The sequence below is a fragment of the Stylophora pistillata genome, chromosome 14 (assembly GCF_964205215.1).
Source record: "Stylophora pistillata chromosome 14, jaStyPist1.2, whole genome shotgun sequence".
NCBI classification, from domain to species: Eukaryota; Metazoa; Cnidaria; class Anthozoa; order Scleractinia; family Pocilloporidae; genus Stylophora; species Stylophora pistillata.
The window spans coordinates 10,512,680-10,536,028 of NC_142532.1; the positions used below are offsets into that span (position 1 = coordinate 10,512,680).

A 23,349-nucleotide genomic window follows, 5' to 3' on the forward strand; every position below is an offset into this window, starting at 1 on the left:
CAGCTGGACAAAAGCAATTGCATCTCTTCGACTGATAAACCGGTTTCTAATTCCTCAACTTCTACTTCTCTGTGCTTTCTCTTTAAACCCCAGACTATCGGGCTTCAAGTTTTGCCATTGGAACGTCCAAAGATTAACTGACTCAACGCTTGAGGAATGGAAACTCTTTGTCACTAATTTGCATTCTGATGTGGACGCCTTGATAATCACGGAAACATTTTGTAAACCTAAAATAACAGACGTATGATTCCATTCTTGGCTTTAATTTACACCGCAAGGATAGAGTTGGGAAGAGCGGAGGCGGCATCAGGGCACGGATCAGGAATTCTTTAGAACAAAAACGAGGAATTGACTTGGAAAACGATAAACTAGGCTTCATGACTTGACGTTTTTCCTTATAAATCAAAGCGCTCTATCCTAACTGCTGTTGTCTATCGCCATCCGTCTAATAACACGAAACAAGACAAAATGCTGGAAAGTGAGAATGCCTATTTACTCAACAAGGAGATGATCTTACTGGGAGATTTGAATGAGAATTTTTTATCCTCCACTGATTTTAAAAAACACCACCCTATGAAAATTGTACACAGCCTCAATCTGACCCAAGTAAACAGCATCACAAGGCCATTGTCAAAGACTTGCCTGGACCATATTTGGTGCAGTCATTCTGAACACCTAAACAATATTAGCGTCATCCCTTCGGGGATGTCCGATCACCTTCCTATTGTTGGTACGAGGAGATATAATCGCGCAAGATCTAACAATAGCAGGTTCAATACCATAAACTACAGGCACATCAAAAACCTAGACAAAGATGCGTTGGTCGAGTCCTTGAAAACGGCATCTTGGGATTGCGCTTTTCTTCTTCACGACCTGAATGGCATTGTTGACGCTTTGTACAAGATTCTGAAAGCAGTAGTTAATGAACATCTCCCACTCAAAAAAAAAAAAAAGAAAAAAACGCAGAAATCAACCCAAGTGGTTCAATGTCAATATTTTTAAAGAAATCAAAACAGGAGATAATTCACTAAAGAAACAACAACAACAACAACAACAACAATTTATTTATGATTAGAAATATAGCTAAGTACATTGGTTTCGCCCCGCAAATAGCTTAAGAACTAATCGAGGCGGAGAGATCTAAGAAAAGTTTACAAGTACAGGATTTATCTATAGATGTACTAACAATGAAAACACTACTACGCAGTAAATAGAATAAGCCTAAAACAGAGCAAGTATATTAAAATTACGAAAAGTATTAAATAACCTAATAAGACGGGAGACTTCCACATAATCATCTTCTGACCGTAAAAAATCTGGTAGTAACTCCTTTATCTTTTTACGAAAAGACAAACGTTAAAGTTGTTTAATCGAATAGGGGATAGAGTTCCAAATTTGAGCACCAATTCTCGAGAAAGAAGCATATATTTTCTTTTCTTGAGAATTTGACAAGATGCGAGTCACTAGAGACAGATCTTGTTCTGAAGTTATGAATCTGACTTGTTTTAACAAACTGGTGCTGTCTGTCCGTTGATATCATACAATAAATAGCTACAATCTCTGAAAAATAGGCTAGGTTGGGGAGGACAATTCGATTTGAGAAAGAAGGGTACGGTGTGCTCCTTAGACTTACTGAAGTAAAGAAGACGTAAGGCCCGTTTTTGTAGAGTTAGGATCTTTTTTTTTAAATGTCACGACACAATTTCCCCAAGCACAAATACCATAAGTTAAATGAGGGACAATTAGTGAATTGTAAACTGAAAGTAAGACACGACGCGGGACAATGTCGAATCTTGGCAATAATTCCTATTGAATGGCTAATTTTGTGGCAGATAGATTCTATATGGTATATCCATGAAAGATTTGAATCAATCATTAAGCCGAGATATTTTACATAGTCTTTCACTTCAAAGTTTCCATAGGTATTAGTCACAGATTCAAAACTTCTAATCCTAAGTGTAAAAGGCATATTCTTTTTCGGGGACGAAAAATTACAAAGTTTGATTTTTCTATGTTCAGAGATAGTTTATTGGCCTGAAGCCAATCGTGGACGTTGCCAAGTTCGCGATTAATGATAGATTCGAGTTCCTTTAAGTTGCTATTTGCAGATATTATACTGGTATCGTCAGCAAATAGATAAAGGTTAACCAACGAAGAGGACTTGTAAATATCATTGATGTACAGAAGGAACAAGAGAGGTCCGAGGACTGTGCCTTGTGAGTCTTGTGAGTCTTGTGGTACGCCGCAAAATGTCTTCTCAGCGTCGGACACAACATTATTAACTTCCGTATTTTGCTTTCGATCAGTTAGGTATGATCTAAACCAGGAGTTGATTAGACCTCTAACACCATAATTTTCAAGTTTAGCTAACAAAATCTCTTGATTAACGGTATCAAAAGCCCTCTTGAGATCGATCAAAACGCCGCACGAAAACTTACCGTTGTCCATATTTTGGAGAATCATGTTAACGATACCGAGTATAGCACTGTGCTTACTGCGAAAACCGTATTGCTGATCATAGAGAATGTTGCAATCTTTGACAAAAATTTGATAATTTGATAATTTGAATTATGTTAACGATACCGAGTATAGTACTGTGCTTACTGCGAAAACCGTATTGCTGATCATAGAGAATGTTGCAATCTTTGGCAAAAATTTGATAAGTCTAGATTAAAGAAGCTTTTCAAAAATTCTGTTATAAATCGAGAGCAGTGAAATAGGTCGATAGTTTTCTGGTAGATAGCCATCTTTGTCCTTAAATATCGGGATAATCTTAGCAGGTCGAAAAATGCCAGTGCCAATGGACTAATTAAAAATCGTAGCTAGAGGTACGGAAATGATCCTTTTTGCCAATTTCAGCAACCTAACTGGAGAAGAATAGAGACCATGGGCCTTGTTGTCTTGCAAAATTGAAATTTCTCAATTAATATCTTCCGGAATAATAGTATCAAAGAAAAAAGTGCGGTTGAGTGGTGGATCTAAATAATCAAAGAATGAGTTTATGGTCTGAGGAATTTTGAAAGCCAGTTTGCTCCCAACAGTGGCCAAATATTTGTTAAGAATATTGCTTATTTCCTTCGGATCACTAATTGGAGCCTCATTCGGATTTGGGCGATTAAAAGTAATTGAATTGCGCTTGTTTTTCTTTTAAAAGCCTCCAATTAGCTCGTTAATTCCTTTCCAGGTCTGACGCATATTACGTATGTTGAAATCAAAGAAAGGTAAGGTAAACTTAGGAAAACTTTATTTGATAAGTAGGTTGAGATTGTTTGGCAGCCGAAGGGCTGATGTGGACCTACTATACACAATCAAAATTTGACAAACACAAAAGATATTAACAAAAGAATAAAATCTATGCACAGGGAGAAAACAATATATATATATATACATGCAAAACACTGAGATTTACAAGAGTCTAATTGAAATAATAATATAATACCAGAAAATAAAGTGCTTAAAAGTATATAAAATCATCTTTATTTCGGTGATCAAAGTCGCTTCCTTGCTAAAAGAATACTCCGCATTGTCCCTGGTGTGTTTCTTTAATATCTGCTTATAGGAATTAAAATTTTCAGGCACTTTAACTAGTCTATTTAAAAAATTCCAGATTACAGGGCCTCTGTACTGTAAATTGTTTCTTCCAGTATCAGATTTAAACCTAATGATAGTAAATTGATTAGGAAAGTGAGTTCACCTAGAAGTTGTCTTTTTAGAGAAAAGTTCTTGGACAGATTGACACGAAGTTTCAAAATACACTTTGTGCATTAACGTAAGAACGGACTTTTTGTAAAAGTAAGATTTGATTTACTGAGACAGATATCATTAGCCAGCGACGGTTGAAGGTTGTTTATAATGCGGGAAGCTCTTGCATGGATAGAATTCAGAGAATTCATTGCAGGCGGTGAGCAGTTTTCCCATACTGAAATACTATATGTTACGCTGGGAATAATAGATTTGAAATAAATTTCCTCAAGTGAGTGTTCAGGAAGAATTTTCATTCTCTTTAGTGCTCCAACTTTTTGTGTGAAATGCTTCTTCACTGAATCAATGTGCACAGACCATGAAAGTCTATTGTCGATTTTAACTCCTAGGCAAGTGGTAGAGTCAACAAGGTCAATTAAGCCTGTCCCAAAGTAAAGGGGAGGAAGAGGACCAACAAAGGCAGATTTCTTTTAATTAGAATCATTGCCTCAGTTTTGATTGGATGGATGGCTAGTCCATTTTTTACACTCCTCATGAGGACTTCCTTCATTGTTACATTTAGAGATGATATAACTTGGTCGACATTTTGGCCAATACAGTAGACTGTGATGTCATCGGCATACATGTAGAGATCCCCTGAATCAGTGTGGTCGAGGAGATCATTAACATATATAGTGTATAACCTAGGGCCGAGAAGCGAGCCTTGAGGGACCCCATATTGCACTAGTCAGTGGTAGATACGTAGTTGTTTACCTCAGTAAACTGTCGTCTATTTGATAAATAGCTGATAAGCCATTCATGAATTGATCTTGATATACCAATGGCATGTAACTTATAAGATAATATGTGATGGGGAACAGTGTCAAAAGCTTTTTGGAAGTCAATAAAGACCGCTTCCACTGTCCAACCATTGTCAATTGCCATCTTCCACTTCTCAGTCATTGAAATGAGCATTCCTTCAGTTGAGAGTCCTTTCGTAAATCCCCATTGTTTACAGCTTTTTGTGCCACAGCTGTTCAGATGATTGTCAATTAGGTTGCAAATCTGACTTTCAAGGAGTTTGCTGGGAATACGAAGTAGTGAGATTGGTCTATAATTAGAAACATCTGCTTGACTTCCCTTTTTATGAATTGCATGAACTTTGGCTAACTTCCAGGAGTCAGGAAAACTAGACGAAGCCATACTGTAATAAAATACCATTAACATAACATAACATAACATAACATTTATTCAGGAAGCTAGAACGCAAATGTCAAAAATACATCCTGAAAAGGGAAAATCGTGAGGTTAGCCCTGCATAAAAACAATTTCCCTTACTAAAAACATACAAAAGATAAAATTTAAAGGATACAGATTCAATAAAAATTCAATAAATATTCAAATAAATTTTAAGTCTACTCTTAAAAACAGACAGTGATTCGGCGTGGACAATGTATCCTGGCAAGCTATTCCATTTCCCCACAATGCGAATGAAGAAACAATATTTGTAACAATTACAAACCGCTCTTTTCAGGTAAAGTTTATAGTCGTGGTTAGCTCTTGTACGCTTATTGGCAATCACAAAGAAATCTGGGAAAGAGAGGTGATCAATACCAAAAACTATCTTATAACATTGAACCAGAGATAGAAATTCCCTCCGCTTTTCTAGTGTTTGCCATTTTAGTAAGCTGCAACGGTGTTCGTAATTCATTTCGCCTCGTTTCTGCCTTAAAGCTAGTCGCGAAGCTCTTCGTTGAACCGTTTCTAGAGCCGTAATATCCTTAATCAAATACGGACTCCAAACAGGAGCCGCATACTCCAGTATGGGCCTGACCAGTGATTTATAGAGCTGCGAAAACACGTACTGCCTATTAGTTCCGATGGACCGCTTTATGATACCTAATACCATATTTGCCTTGTTTACCGTTGCAGATACATGCAAGCCCCAGGACAGGTCAGAAGAGATGGTTACTCCTAGGTCCTTAGTGTTCTCTACCGACCTAAATTGCCCCCCCCAGCGAGTAAATTGGTTTAGTTTTATCCTTTCTATGTGTAATACGCATGACCTCGCATTTATCCGGATTGAAGTGCATTTGCCATTTATTTGCCCATATACTCAATCGATCTAGGTCACTCTGCAGGGCAGGGATATCAACATCTGGCGAACTGATTGTTCGGTAGATTTTAGTATCATCTGCATAAATCTTAACAGTAGATGTCAAATCTGTTGAGATGTCATTTATGTAGATGATAAACAAAATAGGGCCAAGAATTGTTCCTTGGGGCACCCCGGACTTCACTGACGTCCAATCCGAACACTTTCCTCTAATAACAACGCGTTGCATTCTGTTTGTCAAAAAATGTTTAAACCACTGTAGTAAAGGCCCATCTATGCCGTACCTATTCAGCTTAAGCAATAAACGCTCGTGTGGTACACTATCAAAAGCTTTGGACATGTCTAGAAAGATAACGTCAGTAGGTTTCGAAAAATTTCTAGCTTTAGCCCAGTCATCATAACAAGCTAACAACTGCAATAGAGTGGATTTACCGCTGAGGTACGCGAATTGATCTGGGTTGAAAAGATTTTGATCAGACCAAAAATCAACGACTCGACTCCTCACCACCTTCTCCGCGATTTTGCATAGAATAAACGTTAGTGAAATCTGACGATAATTCTCTCTGAGATTCCTATTCCCTCTTTTGTACACCGGTGTAATATTGGCATTTTTCCACATTGTTGGTAGCTGACCCAGCGAAAAAGATGTATTCAAAAGTAACGCTAACGGAGATGATAACACCTGACTACATTCTTTCAGAATCCGTGGCGACATGCCGTCTGGCCCTGGGGATTTATAGATATTGAAATTTTTCAGCATTTTTTTTATCTCTTCAGGGGAACAATAAATTCTGCATAATTTCTGGTTAGTAACGTAATCAAAAACTGGAATGTTAGCTTGGTCCTCAACAGTAAATACAGACGAAAAATAATGGTTTATGCTATTTGCAATACTAATATCGTCATTTAGAAACTTATCGTTTACTTTCAAGGATACTAGATCGCTTGATCCTTTTCTCTTGGATTTTACGTAATTCCAAAAAGGCTTCGGGCTAGTGTTCGATTTTAGCTCCTCAGTCAATTTTTTTATATACTGCCATCGCGCAGAGTTACATTTCTTTTTTAGCTGATTATTATACTTACGATAATTGACCCAGTGAGACTCCTTAGACGATTTTTTAGCCCTCTTGTAGAGTAGTTTCTTTTTTCGGCAAAGTTTGATAAGGTTGTTGTCAATCCATGGTGCGTTTGTGGATCTTATAACTTGGTGTTTTGGAATACATTCGTCAACAGCCGATAGTAGTATATCCGACCATGCAGACCAAACAAGGTCGATGTTGTCTTCAAGAAAAGCACAGTGCCAAGGGATGTAATTCAAGAGATTCCGGAGATGTTCCCAATCTGCCTTTCTGAAGGAATAGGCCAATTTCTCGGACCTACGATACCGGTGAGGGTATCTCGATAGAAAAAAAATTTATCGAGTTGTGATCGGAGAAAGGTTGACCAACGGTTAGGTCGTGTACTAAGTCAGGCGAAGAAACAAGAACTAGATCTAATATGCTTTCCTCTCGAGTTGAGTCCTTGACTAGCTGGGTAAGGAAGTTATCGTAAATAATTTCGCATAACAGCGTGGCGCGGTCTGAGCTCCTTGACAAGCCGTATGAAGCAGATGATCCCGCAACAGCTAAACTACGAGACGAAACACCATCAGGTCCAGATACTTTGTTAGGTTTAAGACTCTTAAGATCACTCTTGAGCTAAGTGATGTTAACCTCCAAGTCCTGTATAGTAGGGGTGACTCTGTACACGAAATGACACTTTTCATCGGTTTCAGGGAATTTTTCAGCTAGCTCCTTTCCAATGTTTATGAAATAGGAGCTGATAAGATCAGCTTTCTCGTTATCATCGAATACTTCGTTGTTGTTTGTGTCTCTGAGGAGGCCAATGCATTTACTCTTAGATTTACCAGTGGTTTCGTTTACAGTTTTCCAAAATTATTTAGAATCGTTAGTCTCTTCAAATTTATTCCTCCAATATTGAGCTTCAGCACTACGCAGCATCTTAGTTACTTTATTTGTAGCAGCTTTGTAATCAGCCCAAGTTTTCTGTGTTGAAGAGGTTCCATCACAGCCTTTCAAAAGCTTATATCTCTTATTCATCTCTTTCCGGATCTCCCCATTCATCCAGGGCAGCGAGCACTTTCTAACTTTGGCTTTGCGTAAAGTGCCATGACCCTTAACTATGTCATTATACATAGAATCCCAGGCTCAAGTATTATCATCTATGTCTTAAAAGGTAGAGCAAACCCACCACGGAGCACTTTCCTGGTCATGCTTCAAATCATTAGGATTTTTTATCACATTTTTAAAATTTTGAACATATTTCACAAAAGGCTTTGGATTTCTGGTCTTTACAACTTGTAAACAACATAGATGAACATATGGTCAGCAGTAATTAATCACATCAGAACTTGAAACCTTGGAGATGTTATTGGTCAGAATTATGTCTATCAAAGTGTTAGAATGCTTCGAAGTTTCGTGTAGGCGCCTTAATAATGTTGCGAAAGTTGAAGCATTGAAAGATACGTTTCCATTTATTACCATTACCAGTACGAAATAGCATGTCAGAGATGAAGTCATCGGCGATAACAACGTTTCTGCGTGTCATCCAAACTCTATCCAAGATTCGGTGGAATTTATCAAAGAATAATGAAGCGTCAGCGAATCTGTAAACACAGCCGATGAGTAACCTTTGCGAGTGGGATAACAAGTCAATCCAGATGGTTTCAGTGTCTTCGTCCTCGTATTTGGATAAACGAGTGCAATCTGGAATAGTTTTAAAATAAATGGCGAGTCCGCCTCCTTCTTTGTGTGTTCTATCTTTTCTTAGAATCTGGTAACCATCAATATTTACCTCGTCATTATGTATATCCGGTGTCAGATGCGTTTCGGATATGTTTAAAATATCCTTGTTGGTGTGTTCAATGAGTATTTTTACCTCAGCGAGGTTCTTTGGAAGGCCACGTACGTTCGAATGACCGATGGATAACCCATGTTTACCTTTGTCTCTCACCATGTGAAGTGTATCGAACAGAGAAGAATTAGGCCCTATGTTAGGTTCTATGTCACCACACAACTGTAGATACACAAGGTTGAAAGCTGCGTCGGAGTTGATGTAGTAATTGACTCTCGACTTCCTAAATTTGCATCGTGATTTGGACACTATTCTAAGATGGCGAAGCTCAACTCGATACGACATACGCACCAAAGGCTGGGAAAACCAGGGTTCCTGAAGAATTTCCCTTTCGCAATATGCATAATTTCGCTTTAAAAGTGCCAGGGCGAGCAAGGGGAAGTCCAAGAATGGCCAAAAACTGACAGAGCCCAATATTTTGCTTTGCTTAATCTTATAAAGGAGATAATTTTATCTCTATAAAATTTGTATTTGTTCCAGTCGGAGGTGTAGAAAAGGACATTCCTTATCCTGATTGATTTTCTCAAACCCGCAGTCAGCCATGGTTTAGCAAAGAATTTTTGTTTGCGATTAGATAAACTTCTTAAGGCGGCATGTCTATTAATCGTCTTCTTGACGCATTTATAAAACCTGGAGAACGATTGATTGGCATCATTATGCTCGCAGATATTATTCCAATTAATGTTCTGGTAGTCGTCAATGAAAGATTCTGCATTAAAGGTAGAATATTCACGGACCTTAGCTTTGTAGTTTGGAAAGAGGGTTTTACACTGCGACGTTAATATGCACATTTGAAAGAAGTGATCTGCTGTATCGGACACGATATTGCCACTAACTATATTATTCTCAGGATAATTTATGAAAATATTGTCACTGATTAAAATTGCTGAATCACCATTGACTCTAGTCGGCTTATCAACCACTGGGAACATTGAAAAACTTTGCAGCGTTTGCAATAAGGCTTGTGTGTAACTACAAGTTTCATATTTTAGTAGATCTATGTTGAAGTCTCCCATGAGGTATATATTTAGATTCTGGCGGCATTGGCGCTCGAGAAAGTCTGACAAGTATTCAAGGAACTCATTAGCATTATTGTGCTGTCTATAGGTAACACTACATACAGATTTCTTATTGTTAGTCATATGAAGTTCGATCCAAAGGGCTTGATATAAATAAGAATTGGAGACTCGTTCAAGGACGCGGTATTTGCAATTCTGATCAATGAACAGGCCAACACCACCAGCAGAGAAAGGTGTCGGGACTGATTCAAAATAGTTTCCTGGTAATTTTGGGACAAAATCAGAACTAAATTCACGATCGCATAAACGAGTTTCTGATACACCAATAATGGTGAAATGGAAATTCAGTTCACTTAAAACATGATGTTGAAATTCTTCAAAGTTTTTCTTTAAGCTATGTGTATTTGTATGCAGAAAGAAGATTTTTGATTGAAACTGTTTGCTGTCAATAAACTGCGCAAGGCTTTGTGGAGAATAATACTTTGAATATATCTTATTTGAAGTAAAATTTATATCAGGATGGATATCTTTATCAAGAGAGTTTAACTGGAATACACTAAGGTCGTAGAGACTACTGAGAAAGTCTAGCGATCTTCTAGAAGGTCGATCATCGTCAAATAAATTCTTAAACAGTGGTTAGTGGCAGAGGTTAGAACTTTACAGTTATAACAAGGTAAATGCTCGAGTAGGTCTTATTTTCAATCGCGCATAGTTTCTTTGCTTTACAAGAAGACATTTTTATCGTGTACAATAGACATTTTAATAAAATCTAACCTTCTGTCGCCAGTTTACGTTTAAAATCGTCGAGGTTCGTCATACTCTTGAGCTTGATTATGCGCGATGTGGAATCTTTTCGTAAACAAACAACGGGACCCTTTGACCAACAGTATTAATAGTGAAACTCTTCTTTAACTTTTTTAGTTAAGTTAAGCCTCTGGCTCCAGGTTGGAGCATGGGCCATCGACAAACTGCCGCCACTGACGCCTCTTTTCTCCCAGCTGTTGCAGCTCCTTCCAGTTCTTCCCGAGGATCTTCATCTCTTTTTCTATATCCCTCCTCCAGATATTCTTGGGGTGGCCCCTCTTTCGTTTTCCCTGTGGATTCCAACGCACAAAGTTAAAAACGCATTTTTAACTTTTTTAGCCTGGAATAATACTGCTTGCATTCTTGGGGAAAGATGATCGTAAATTCTGGCCGAAGACAATGAAGACTGTTCTTGTAAACCAACCGCGGATGTGGTTACATTGCAAATTTCCCTCCGACGAGACATTAGAGATTCCCTAACAAGCCGTCTCACGAATCTGCATACTATAGGCTTTGGATTTCGAGCGTTGTTTCTTTGCGGGACACGATGAGCAGTATCAATATCTTTGATTGAAATATTCTCTCTCACTTCTTTAAGCAATCTTACACAAAGCTTACTTGTTGTTGAAGCCACTTCTTCCGAGTACACCTCAGGTACGTCGACACTTTTAACACTGTATTGAAAGCTATAGTAATTATCCCCTCTCGCAACACACAAACAAACGAGACAGAGAATCTGTTTGGGCATCTTTAATGAAAAACGAGAGGCCTCCGGGGCCCGAGGAGACCCCAAACAGAAAGAAAGAAGCCCAAACAGACTCACAGGGAAGGGAAAAAAGAAAAAAAAAAGGAGGGCGCGAGAGGGGAATGGCAAGGAAGACAGGTAACAAAATGAACAATATGAATAAACTACAATGACAAGGTTTGAACGTGCCCAGCTAGGATCTGCGTGAGAACGAGTCTGTCTACTAAAGGCAATGATAAATACAACATGTAAGCGTCAGATCGCCAGTCTCCTTGAAGCTTAATGAGCTCGGCTGGGATACCGCACTTAAAGGCGAATGTAGCGCCGCCTCGACGAAGGCTGTGTCCAGAGAATTCCAGTGGATCCAGAGAGATAAGGGATACTAAATACTTAATACCATCGTTAAGAGACTTCGCCGTAATACAGGTGAGTTGGTTTGAAGTGGAAGAGAAAGTGAAGGGAGGACATGCGTCGGGGGCGCCGACCATCCTGAGTAATAGTTGTAGGGCGGTTGTGGGGCAGAGAGGCGATCCGGAAATGTGCGGAACGGGAACAACAAGGGCCGTATCACCTGCTTGCCGAGTTTTGGTTCTGGTGGCTGTGAGAAAGGCGCCTGAAGCGTTGAAGTTGACGCTGCCTCTAGATAATGCGTGTTGTATGTATGTAAGACTTTATTTATTGAGGATAGCACGTGATAGTGCACAAACACTAATAAACTTGTGGTCCTCTTAATTACAATAAATATATAAATACAATAGAATCATTAATATATTGAAGAAAAAAAAAAAAAAAAAAAAAAAAAAAAAAAAAGATTACAAATATAAATAGAAATTTAGCTAATTACAAATAATATTTAATTAATAAAATATATAATACAAGATAATATAAACAAGTAAGAATAAATAAAACTACTATCAATAAAATTTACCGATTAAAATGAGCTAAGCATGATTTGTCATCATAATAATATTTAAATACGTTGTCTTTAAAGGCCTTAAGTGTATTAGACTTTTTTAATTCAGGCTTTAACTGATTCCATAATTTTATGGCAGAAACTAGAAAAGTTTTCCCTCCTTCTCTAGCCCTTTTAAACTTAGGTAATAAAAAGTTGTATTTACAAAATCTAGTGTTGCGTGAATGTACTGAACTTAATAATCTTAAGCTATCATTAAGATAATTAGGTACACAATAATTAATCCTTTTAAATAGTATTGAACATTTAGCTATCTTAGTAGAGTTATAAAATGGTATCCACTTTAAACGATTGAATAGCATAACTGATGAACTACGTGGTTCAGCATCTAATAAAACCCTAGCAGCTCTCTTTTGTAGCCTAAGTATTCTTAAAAGAGATTCATTAGAGCAAAGTGACTGCCATGCAACATTGGCATAATCAAATAATGGCTTAATCAAACTATTATAAAATAAAAGTCTTTGGTTAAATGGTAAACAAAGTTTGATCTTATTCAAAATTCCAATTCTTTGTGAAATTTTTTTGCACAGTCTGTCAACATAAGTGTTCATTGATAAATCGTGGTCAATGTCTATACCAAGAAGTTTAGCTGAGGGTACTTGTTCCAATGATACACCATTCATAGTTTTAAGAGATAAATTATAACCATCTGGAAGTTTCTTCCCAAGGCGTTTGCCTGTGACCAGTAGTGTTTTAGTCTTTTTTTCATTGAGAGGAAGTTTATTGGTGTGCGTCCAGCATTCAATTTCCTTCAAAGAAGCAGCTAGTGAATCTTGTAGAGAATCAACCGCTGAGATATCTGCCGATAATGTCAGTGTGGTGTCATCAGCATAGAGATCCAGGTCAGCACCATTAACATGTAGAGGCAAATCATTGATATAAATGACAAAAAGTAAAGGGCCAAGGATACTACCCTGTGGAACACCATGCCTCACAAGAGCAGAGTCAGATGTCACATTATCGAGAGCAATAAATTGATGTCTATCAGTCAAGTATGAACTAAACCATTTACGTGCAACTGGAGTTAGACCATAGGCATTCAGCTTTTGCAAAAGAATTTCACGGTCAACCATATCAAAAGCTTTCCTGTAATCAACTAAAAGAAGACCGCTGACTTGATCATTGTCTAGATTAAATAACAAATTGTCTATGACTCGTATAAGAGCAGTGTCTGTTCCATGGTGTTTCCGAAAACCTGACTGTAAAGGGTACAATAGATTGTTTTCACATAAGTAATTATAGAGATGATCGTGTATATGACGTTCCAGAATCTTTGACAAAACTGGTAATATCGAAATGGGTCGATAATTGTCCGGATCCTCACGGTCCCCAGATTTAAACAACGGAATGACTTTCGCTATCTTCCAACAATCAGGGAATACACCAGAATTAATTGAAATATTCAAGATTTGAGTAATTGAATAAGCAATAGCTGGTCCTGCTATTTTCAGATATCTTGCACTTATCTTGTCAATACCCATAGCTTTGTTTGTTTTGAGTCCTAACAGAGCACCCAGCACAAAATCTTTAGTAACAGGAGGAATATTGAAAAGAACATCCGGATCTTTTCTTGAACAAACAAAGTTTTCAACCTTTGAATTGCAATAAGGTACATTAGGTAGTAGATTCCTCAGTGAATCAGCAATTGAAGTGAAGTGATCATTAAACTTTTCAGCCAAAACAACATTTGGCGTCTCAACTGATTTTGATACATCGCCCATTAGCGATTTTATGGTTTTCCAGATCTTTTTAGAGTTTCCCTTGTTGTTGTTGAAACAGGTGTTATAGTATTTATATTTCGCACTGCGAATCATGTTTACAACTTTATTCCTCGCAATTTTGAAGCAGTTCCAATCCGTGACACAACGACTTTGCCTTGCTTTACGTAGTAAAGAATCCCTTCTGCGAAGCGCTTGTAAAATATTCACAGTCATCCATGGAGCTTGATTTTGTTTGGCTACTTTTTTTGCTCGCCACGGACAGTGGGCATCCAAGATGTTATTGAACAGACCCATCCATGCATTTAAGATATCAGTTAAATCGTCAAAAACAAATGCAGTATTCCAAGGAACTTCTTGGAGGTCGGAAACGAAGGCGGATTTGTCAAAATGCTTCGTATTACGATAATGAATCGTTAGAGATTTATTTTGACGCTTGGCGTTATCCTCATATAAACGAACTCCAAATACAGGCAAATGATCTGACAGCCCATTGTTTTCGACGACAATAGACTTAATTCTTTCAGGAAAATTTGACAATACAAAGTCAAGACAGGTTCCGCTTGATGGTCGAGTAACTTCAGTAATAAGCTGTTTGAAATTCATGTTAGAAAAGGCACGTCCCAAGGGATGTTTCTTGTACGCCGGAGAAATAAAATTAATGTTGATATCGCCAGTAATGATGGTTTCTAAATTTAATAGATAAACTGATTCCAACATATTCTCGATGGCCTCATCCTCTGATAAATTAGTTGAAGGAGGTCTGTAAATGCCGGCGAATAAAATGGGACGGTTAGATTTGAATGGAAGGACTTCCAACCACAATGCTTCTATATTATTATGCTCAATGTCGACTCTCCTTCGATGTTTCAGATCGTCATTCACATAAATTAGAACCCCACCACCATATTTCAGGCCCATCCGATCCTTTCGGTGCACTGTAAAACCAGGGACTGAGCATAGACAATCTGAGAGGAGCGGTTTCAAAAACGTCTCATTGATTGATAAAATATCCAAACGTGGTCGACCATCTTCATTAAGAAGGAACAATTTTATTTGTTCTAGTTTTGTAGTCGTAAGCCTGTTGACATTCCAAGAACCAAAGCGTATGCCTTTATGACCAAGATGTAGGTTAAAGTAGTCAAAGTCATCAGATGATGTTGATTTAGGCCCAGGATGGGTCTCAATATCCCCACAGCAAACCAACAAAAATGAGATTATAACAGGATTAAAGGAAGCATGACAGTTAGACGAGTACGTAATTCTCCTGCGTAGAAATCTAATCCTCTTGATTCTTATAAATGACCAGGAATTAGTACGATGTTTGTAAGTATATGCTGGATTTATACGATGTTTGTAGGTATATGCAGGATCGCGATCGTAATGAAGAATTTCATGGTCGTAAAATGGTGGTTTCTTTCCAGATAACGGGAGTATATCGTCACCGAATACACCGATTTCAAAATAGCGTTCTTTTCCCAAGTTAGAAGCAAAAGGTGCTGATTGTTTTAGAGCCAAGGCCAGCATATGGTCTCCAAGGATAGCCTGTGATAGAATGAAAATTTCCAAGGAGTCGGTGGAACAATAATCTCCAAGTGGAAAGGTGTTGTAAGAAGCAAAACGTGCTGATTGTTTTTGAGCCAGAGCCAACATAGGGTCTCCAGGGACAGTCGGTGATGAAATGCAAATTTCCAAGGAGTCGGTGAAGCAATAATCTCCAAGTGGAAAGGTCAGGTTTTCATGACAAAAAATGAGTGGTCCCAGCATCCAAGATGGCAAAATTTTTCCTCTTGTGTTCACACAATCCTCGAGTTGGTCCGCTTGAAGAATTAGACCATTAAACAGCATGAAAATGGCCAAGACTGCGGATCCGAAAAGCGCGTGACCGCCCATAATTTCCAAAACTTCCATGTCGATGGAGAGAAACTGTCGAACGTCTGAGGAACGAGATTGGCGGTGCGAAAAAAGGTGAAGAAACCAACCAAAAGGGCTGACCACAAAGCTAAATGGGCAGAATTGCACAGATTAAGATGGGCGTGGAATTGTAACAAAATTGACGGCGTGAGAGGTGCTTTGCGGTGGGGAATGTGAATCATGGACTTCTCTAGACCTTTCTGTGTCAGTTTGACATGAATATCGTCGAAGGCTGAAGCGTCCAAGTGGAAGAAAACGTGAAGACGCCGCAGGGCGCTGAGATAATTGTTGATGGTGTGGTTGGATTTGACAGAGAAGCTGACTAGAGTTATGAAAGCGGCGATTGTAGATGGGGAAGCGGGGAAGGGTTGAAGATTGTAGAAATCACAGAAATTAAGGTAGGTGCTCCAGACGGAGTGATAGTTCCACTTGGTGGCGGCTGAGAGGGCAAAGTCTTGAATTTGACGAACATGATGTTGTAAATCGCATAGGTGGTAACCTGAAATGCGAAAGAAAGAGGAGGTGATTACCACTGGCAGTCAAAACGAAACAGATCAAAAGAGCAGACATATTCTGTTAAGGTGTTGTAATGAAGGTGAGCTGCCTCATAAAAAGTGCGATGAATTTTGGGATCGCTGTCCCAGCGACTCAGAGAATCAGCGATGGTGTTCTGGTGACCCGGGATATGAAGGGCGCGAAGCTCGAATTCAAAACGGGAAGCGTAAAACCAAAGTTCACGCAAACACGATTGACCAAAAGGGACGCGTGAGCGTCCTGTGTTAATTGCATGTTCGGTGTTTCGATTGTCGGTCTGGACCAAAAGCCGCTGGCCGCGCAGTTCTTCGGACCATAGTTTGAGACTGACGATGACAGCCAACATTTCGAAAGAAGCGATAGGCAGCAAAACTGTGTCGATGGATAAGGGGAGTGGAAAAAACGGCCGTCGAAAAAGCCGCCAATGCCGGAGATGCAGGCGTCGGTGCAGAAACGAACGGTCGTATCGATCCACGGAAAGGAACGTAGTAGAGAGACGCCATTGTAAAAAGGAAGAAACTCGTTCCACCAGCGCAGATCGGCAAGGAGAGCGGAACTGGGCGTGAAGTGGGAAGATTTGTGGGGGAGCCGACGGAGTTCGTAAAGCATTCGCTGCATGAAGATTTTTCCGGGGCTCATACAGGCGCAGATGTAGGAAAGTTTGCCAATGAGTGACTGTAAATCAGATTTTGTGGCTCGTGGGGAACTAAGCCAGTGACGAATAAGTTCGGAGGTGCGTGACAACTTGTCTACAGGAACTTCCAGAGTCATATTAACAGTGTCGTAAATGAGGCCAAGGAAAACCATCCGAGTTGAAGGAGGACAATCCTTTTCCGGGGAAGATTCTAGGCCCAAGCTGTTGAAAAGGTTTTCCAGATCCTGGAAGGCGACAAGAGCGTCGGCGTGAGAGGCCTCAACGCCACCAAAGTCATCGATGTAATTCACACACTGGTGTTGATAAGCGGAATAGAAAATGTGAGCAATCGCACTGGTAGTACGTTGGCATGCGAGGGTGGCTGAACGCAAGCCGAAGGGAAGAACCAGATCAAAATATAGCAATTCGTTCCATTGGTAACCGAGAAAAATGTAGTCCTTAGGATCAACGGGAATTTCACGATATGCGCGCTTCAAATCCTTTTTAAACAGGAAGCATCCAGGGCCCTTGGCGATTATGAGGTCGGCGAAGTCGGCAGAGCGGGGAAAAGAAAGATGAAAAGGTTCGTCCAGAAAAGAGTCTTTTGGAATGCCATCGTTAACTGAGACACCGGGGGGAAGCTCAAATCCAAAACGGCTCGACGTTTACAGTCATCTTAAGGGACAGTTTGGAGCGGTGAGGTTTGGAGGAGGGTTGGGAAAGGATTGCGTTGAAATGGTCCAGCGGTAGCTCCATGGGAAATTTCAGCTGCGATGAAGGAGTCAATGGCATCGGGGAAACGGACTGCGGAGGAGTGGTTAGACTTGGAAGGTGTGGGAAGGAAACTGGAGCGGTGGTTGATGGGCCAACCGAAGGCGAGAAAATCGGCCACTACAGAATCGTGGTACTTTTCAAGAGCGGATTTCCACGAAGGAATGTTCAATTTCGAAGGAACGGGAACACGATGGCCGAAGGCGTTGGAGTCTGACGACTTGGAACAGAGGATGTGGCGAACAACGGCGGCGTACGAACGGGCACTGGAGAGCGAAAGCTGACCAGAAAGCAGAGCAGAAACGGACGACACTTCCGACGAAGTTAACGGAGGAAGCTTATAGTCCGGGGATAATGGAGTGAGGTCAGGAGGATTCGGAGAGTGGACTAATCACGCAGACGTAGGGGGCGTGGAACGGTTTGAAGAAGGCGGTGGTCGAGTAGGACAAGAAGCGATGGTATGATCTAAGAGTTTGCAATAAGCGCAGATATGCTCCATTCCCAGCTGGAGGCTGGTGTTATTACAAACGCCAGTGCGATTCCATTCGCGGCAATAGGAGCGTGAGCGGTTGTTGGGACCGGGGGGCGTGGCGATATGTGCGGACGGTGTTGTGGTGGGAAGTCGCTGAGATTCGGTGATGTTAAATCGTTTTATCTCGCTGAAGTCGTCGCCCCAGTTGGCAAGGCCGGCCTCGATGCGATCCAATACGGCGGCATGAAAAGAAAGAACAGCGGGCCAGTTATACTTCGAAGCGAGTCGCATTAAAGACATCAAATGTCGGGTCATGACGGCTTGTTTCTCCGGTGGTTCGGAGTTAACAATGTCTAAATAACCGTAAACGAATTCAGAAGTAGTCAGGTCTTGGAACTTTTTCCTGGCAAGACCGAATGGGACATGCAAATGAGGCCATTCTTGCGGATGAGTGATACGTGTGTTGTGGTCAAGTTGACCTTGAGACTTACCGGCATTGTGTCCGCAACGCACAGTGTCGAGCGAAGGAATCGCTGCCGGTTTACCACTGCTAGGAGACGAGAGCGATCGCGCCTTTGCTTGAGCTTCCAGTTCCAAGACTTGGATTTCTAGACGTTGTTTCTCTCTTTGAAGCTAGAGGAGCTCCAAATCCTGGGAATTTTCCGGCATGGAGGTCGGCGAGACACGTGGTGGAGTAAGATCGACTTGAAGGGAAGTTCTGGCGCTTGAAGCGCTGTGCGGCGGCCGATTTAGTGAAGGTAGGTCGTAAACAAAACCCGTCAGTAAAGAAGGTGCCTTTACTTGGCGTTTATCGGCGGCAGAAGCCATGAAGAAAAAGGTACAAACAGGATCGATACAAAATGAACAAAACAACTCGAACGACCGAACGAGCGAAACAAAATGATCATATTACACTGACGCGTCAGTCAATGACAAGCCGGTAATGGCGTGGAGTCCTGGGGCTAATTAAGCTATTCCCTAGGAATATTAACCATGGAATTCATCGATAGCATCGGCAATGGCGTCCACCCTGGCCTTGACCTCAGAGGGTTCTGAAGTTGATCGTTGCAGCTCTTTACTGGCGGTGATTTTGAAGCGAAGAAGGTCATCATATTCCTTGCTAAGGAACTAGATACTCTAAGATGATTCATTCGTTGAAGGGGCGGCACTGCTGCTTTGTTGTTGGATTAAATCTCTTCCGTTGAAGGGGCGGCACTGCTGCTTTGTTGTTGGATGAAATCTCTTCCGTTAATGCAGAAACTTTAGATTTAAGATCGCTGCTTTGTCTCTTTAGGTTGGCAATAGACTCAGGCCTAATGTGACAAACGAAGCAGGAGAACGAAACAAACAAATGAAAACGAAAGGAACAATTAAACATAAAAAAGTTACGAAAGAAAGAAGATATTACTCGGAGCACTCGAGCACACGTCCGCCCATCTTGGTCACACAACGCAAGAAAGAAAGAGTAATTTGGAAACAGACCGGGACCTCCACAACCGAGCCCTAAACAATATCTCCAGTTTGATCAATAGGACAAAGCAGGCTTATTTTAAGAATGAAATAAGCGAAAACAAATACAACACCAGGAAACTATGGAATCTCATAAAGAGTTTGTCACGTGACGATAATGAATCTCGACCTAGTATTGAAAAGTTGATCGATAGCGGCAATGTCATTACGGACAAAACAATATGGCTGAGCTATTAAATACCTTTATTGATTATGAAAATAGTTTGATCTCTACCCAGAACACACCTGTGGCTCAGAGCCCAAGTGCCATTAATCAAGTTGAACATGCATTTGCGATCCCGAGTATAAAACGAGTCTCTGAACTGCTTTTGTCCATTCCAAGTCACAAAGCAACAGATGATGATGGCATCAGCGCCAAGATTTTCAAGATTACTACTCCTGCCGTACTACCATCTCTGAATAGAGTGTGAAATCTATGTATATCAAATAAGGTCTTTCCATCTGCCAGGAAAGTATCTAAAGTAACGCCTGTGTTCAAAGGAAATGGAAGCAGCTCAGACTGTAACAACTACAGGCCAATCTTAGTCCTGCCAATCTGGTCTAAGCTACTTGAAAGACACATCTGCGACTATCTGTGTGACTTCTTGACATCAAACTGGATATTGTATAAACTCCAATTTGGGTTTAGAAGGTCGTTCTCCACTGAGACAGCTTTGATACCACTTATTGACGAGCTTTTACTCAACCTGGACAAGGAAAATATTACTGGCCTGGTGATGATTAACTACAAAAAAGCTTTCGATCTTATCGATCATGCGCTTTTTTTACAGAAGCTCTGGGCTACTGGTATCGAAAATGATTAAGGTTCACTCTTTGTACGTAATATGTAAACATCGATGGGTGTCATTCAACTCTCAGAGATGCAAACCTTGGAGTGCCTCAAGGGAGTATCCTAGGACCAGTCTTGTCTCTTATATTCCAAAGATACTGGAACATTCAGCAGCACACATGTATACGGATGATACTACTATCAGTGCTAATGTTGATTATGGATCAGCACCTGGAGCCTTAAATCAAGTTCTTCAAGCTGATGTTGGTAAATTTGCACGATGGACTTCATTAATTTTTATTTATTCGCACTATTTCGAGAGGTTACAGTAGAGATTGCTATAGATTACAAAAGTCAGAATATGTAAGAACAGTAAATGCTATGAATAATCTAAAGTAAAATTTGCACAGTGACCAAAGGAGCGTAAGCTTTCGAGTTGGCCACTGTAACGTGTAACTGGTCTATCTGAACATTTACACAAGACTTAGCTTACTTTAATTCTATATTTACACTAACCAAGATATTTACACACTATTAATATTGTAAACAAAGAGCAAAGAGAAATAAGTAAATAAGTAAATAAATGAATAAAAATTAAATTAAGTTAAAAGAAGGAAAAAGAAAAAAGGAGAAATAAAAAGAAAGAAAAAGGTGATTAATGCTAATTATGTAGGGTAAATAAAGTGAGCTAAGATTTGTTGTTTAATTCCTGCAGTTTAGGAGCAAGAGGACTGAGTTGTTTTATCTAGCATCAAACCAGTAGTGAGTTCAACTTTGACCAACCAAGGGATGACGCTTTCTTTCTTAAAGGAAGTAAAGAGACGCTTAATTTCAAGCGGCACAGATTCCCATATCTTGGGTCCAGCATACTCGAAAGACATTTTGTCAGAATTAGCTGATATTTGCATTCTAAAAAAACTGAATTCTTTTGTAAATCTTGTATTATATCTATTTATGCTAGATGCTGGGCTTAGGACATCAGAGATGATATCTGGAATGCTATCAGCTTTATTCACAATTTTATATATAAGGATGCTCATTTTGAGTTTGCACATTTGAATCGCAGACAATAAAATGGTACTTAACGAGTCCAAAACTAAAACTATGTTAGTAGTTGGCAAACGTCTACATAAGAAGATGAGCAGCCCCTCACTCACTGTCCATGTCAACTCAGTCGAACTCGAACAAGTCCAGTCTCATAAACTGTTAGTTGTAATTATTGATAATCAGCCTAATTTTAATGAGCATATTGATCATCTCTATGAGAAGCAAACACAGCGCATTGCTGCTTTGTAAAAAATCAGGCGTCATTTGGCTTTAGATCAAGAAATTCTTTATTAGAACGCCGTGATAAAGCAAACCATGATGTATGGCTCTAGTGTGTGGGTATCTACATCTGTTGAGAATTTAAATAGAGTCTTCAGGCTACAGAGGCGTGCCGCACACGTTATTCTCAATGCTGATACTCAATGCTGATACTAGAGCAAATAGTCTAGAGAACTTAATTGGCTACCTTTCTTACCTTAATGAAGCTAAGACTAATCAGTGCGCATTAGTTTATAACCGTTTGAAAAGGGGTGTGTCCCGATTATATGTTAGAATTACTCAAACAAAACATCGACATACGTCCTACTGAAACACAAAGTAGATATGGGTCTTTGAATTTAATTTGTCCAAAGTATAAACAAGAATCAGACGGTGCTAGGGCTTTTCAAGTGACAGCCAGTAGGTTTTGGAATTCACTTCCAATGAAATTAAGAGTAGCTCTAGTTTAGAAAGTTTAGAGAAGTCTCTATGTAAGTATGTTTTGGAATCATATAAAGATGTTTATCACTTTACTTTAGCTTAAGCTATTCTACTTTATTCTCATATGTTTTATATCAATTCTTAGATAATCCATATTTTAATTGTTTTATCACCTAGTTTTGATTACTTCATTATTCATGTGTATTTGTGTTTATTTTTGATTTGTTTTTGAGCGCCGCGAGTTTATCAGTATTTTATATTGTCATACTGTCAAGTGCCACCCTCGAAAAATAAAGTTGATCATTATTATAATTACTCAACTACATGTCACGTTGCTAGATATGATATAACGGCTGGGGAAATCTACATTGCCTTTTATACTGCATACCAGCTCCCACCGTTCATAAGCCCCCCCTCCCTCCCCCCAAATCCCCCTACAAAATCTTACAAGTCCAGAAACTTGTAACCGCGATTCTGCGGTAACACAAAATTTTTTTGGGTGCACCTTTAGGGAAAATGGAGCTGGATTATTTTTCGAAAGGAAAATTGGAGGGGAGAAGGGAAATATTTATACTCCGAATTGCCGGAGTGACAGTCACGTTTGATAAACACTGAATTGCGCGAACAGTCTGGTAATGCAAGTTCAATTGTTTTATTGCGTTATTTGCCACGAAAAAGAAAAGAAAGAAAGGAAGACCGCTTACCTTTCAAAACTATCACCTGTAGGTATCAGTAGACCGCTATAGCGTACAGCAAGATTCTGGAAAAATTTATATAACTAATTCCAGACAGACGGCACAAACCCCAGTTGGTTGTTGTAGGAAAATTATCTCCGGCCTTATCGTTTCTTTCATCTAAATCAGAAATGCCTGACTCGGGCGATCAATGTAAAATAAGCCTGAACGATACCACTAAAATTAGAAAACAGTTTAAAACGACGAGCGGACAAAGTTCTAACGACTCAGATCTTTTAACAACCCGAATTTCGACACTGACACGTTGCAATGAAA

At 39.7% G+C, this 23,349-nt stretch overlaps 1 pseudogene; it reads right to left on the reverse strand.

The window, feature by feature from the left end:
* Positions 1–10,464: 10,464 nt before the first annotated feature.
* Positions 10,465–19,672, reverse strand: LOC148716483 (uncharacterized; annotated as a pseudogene).
* Between the last annotated feature and the right edge of the window lie 3,677 nt (positions 19,673–23,349).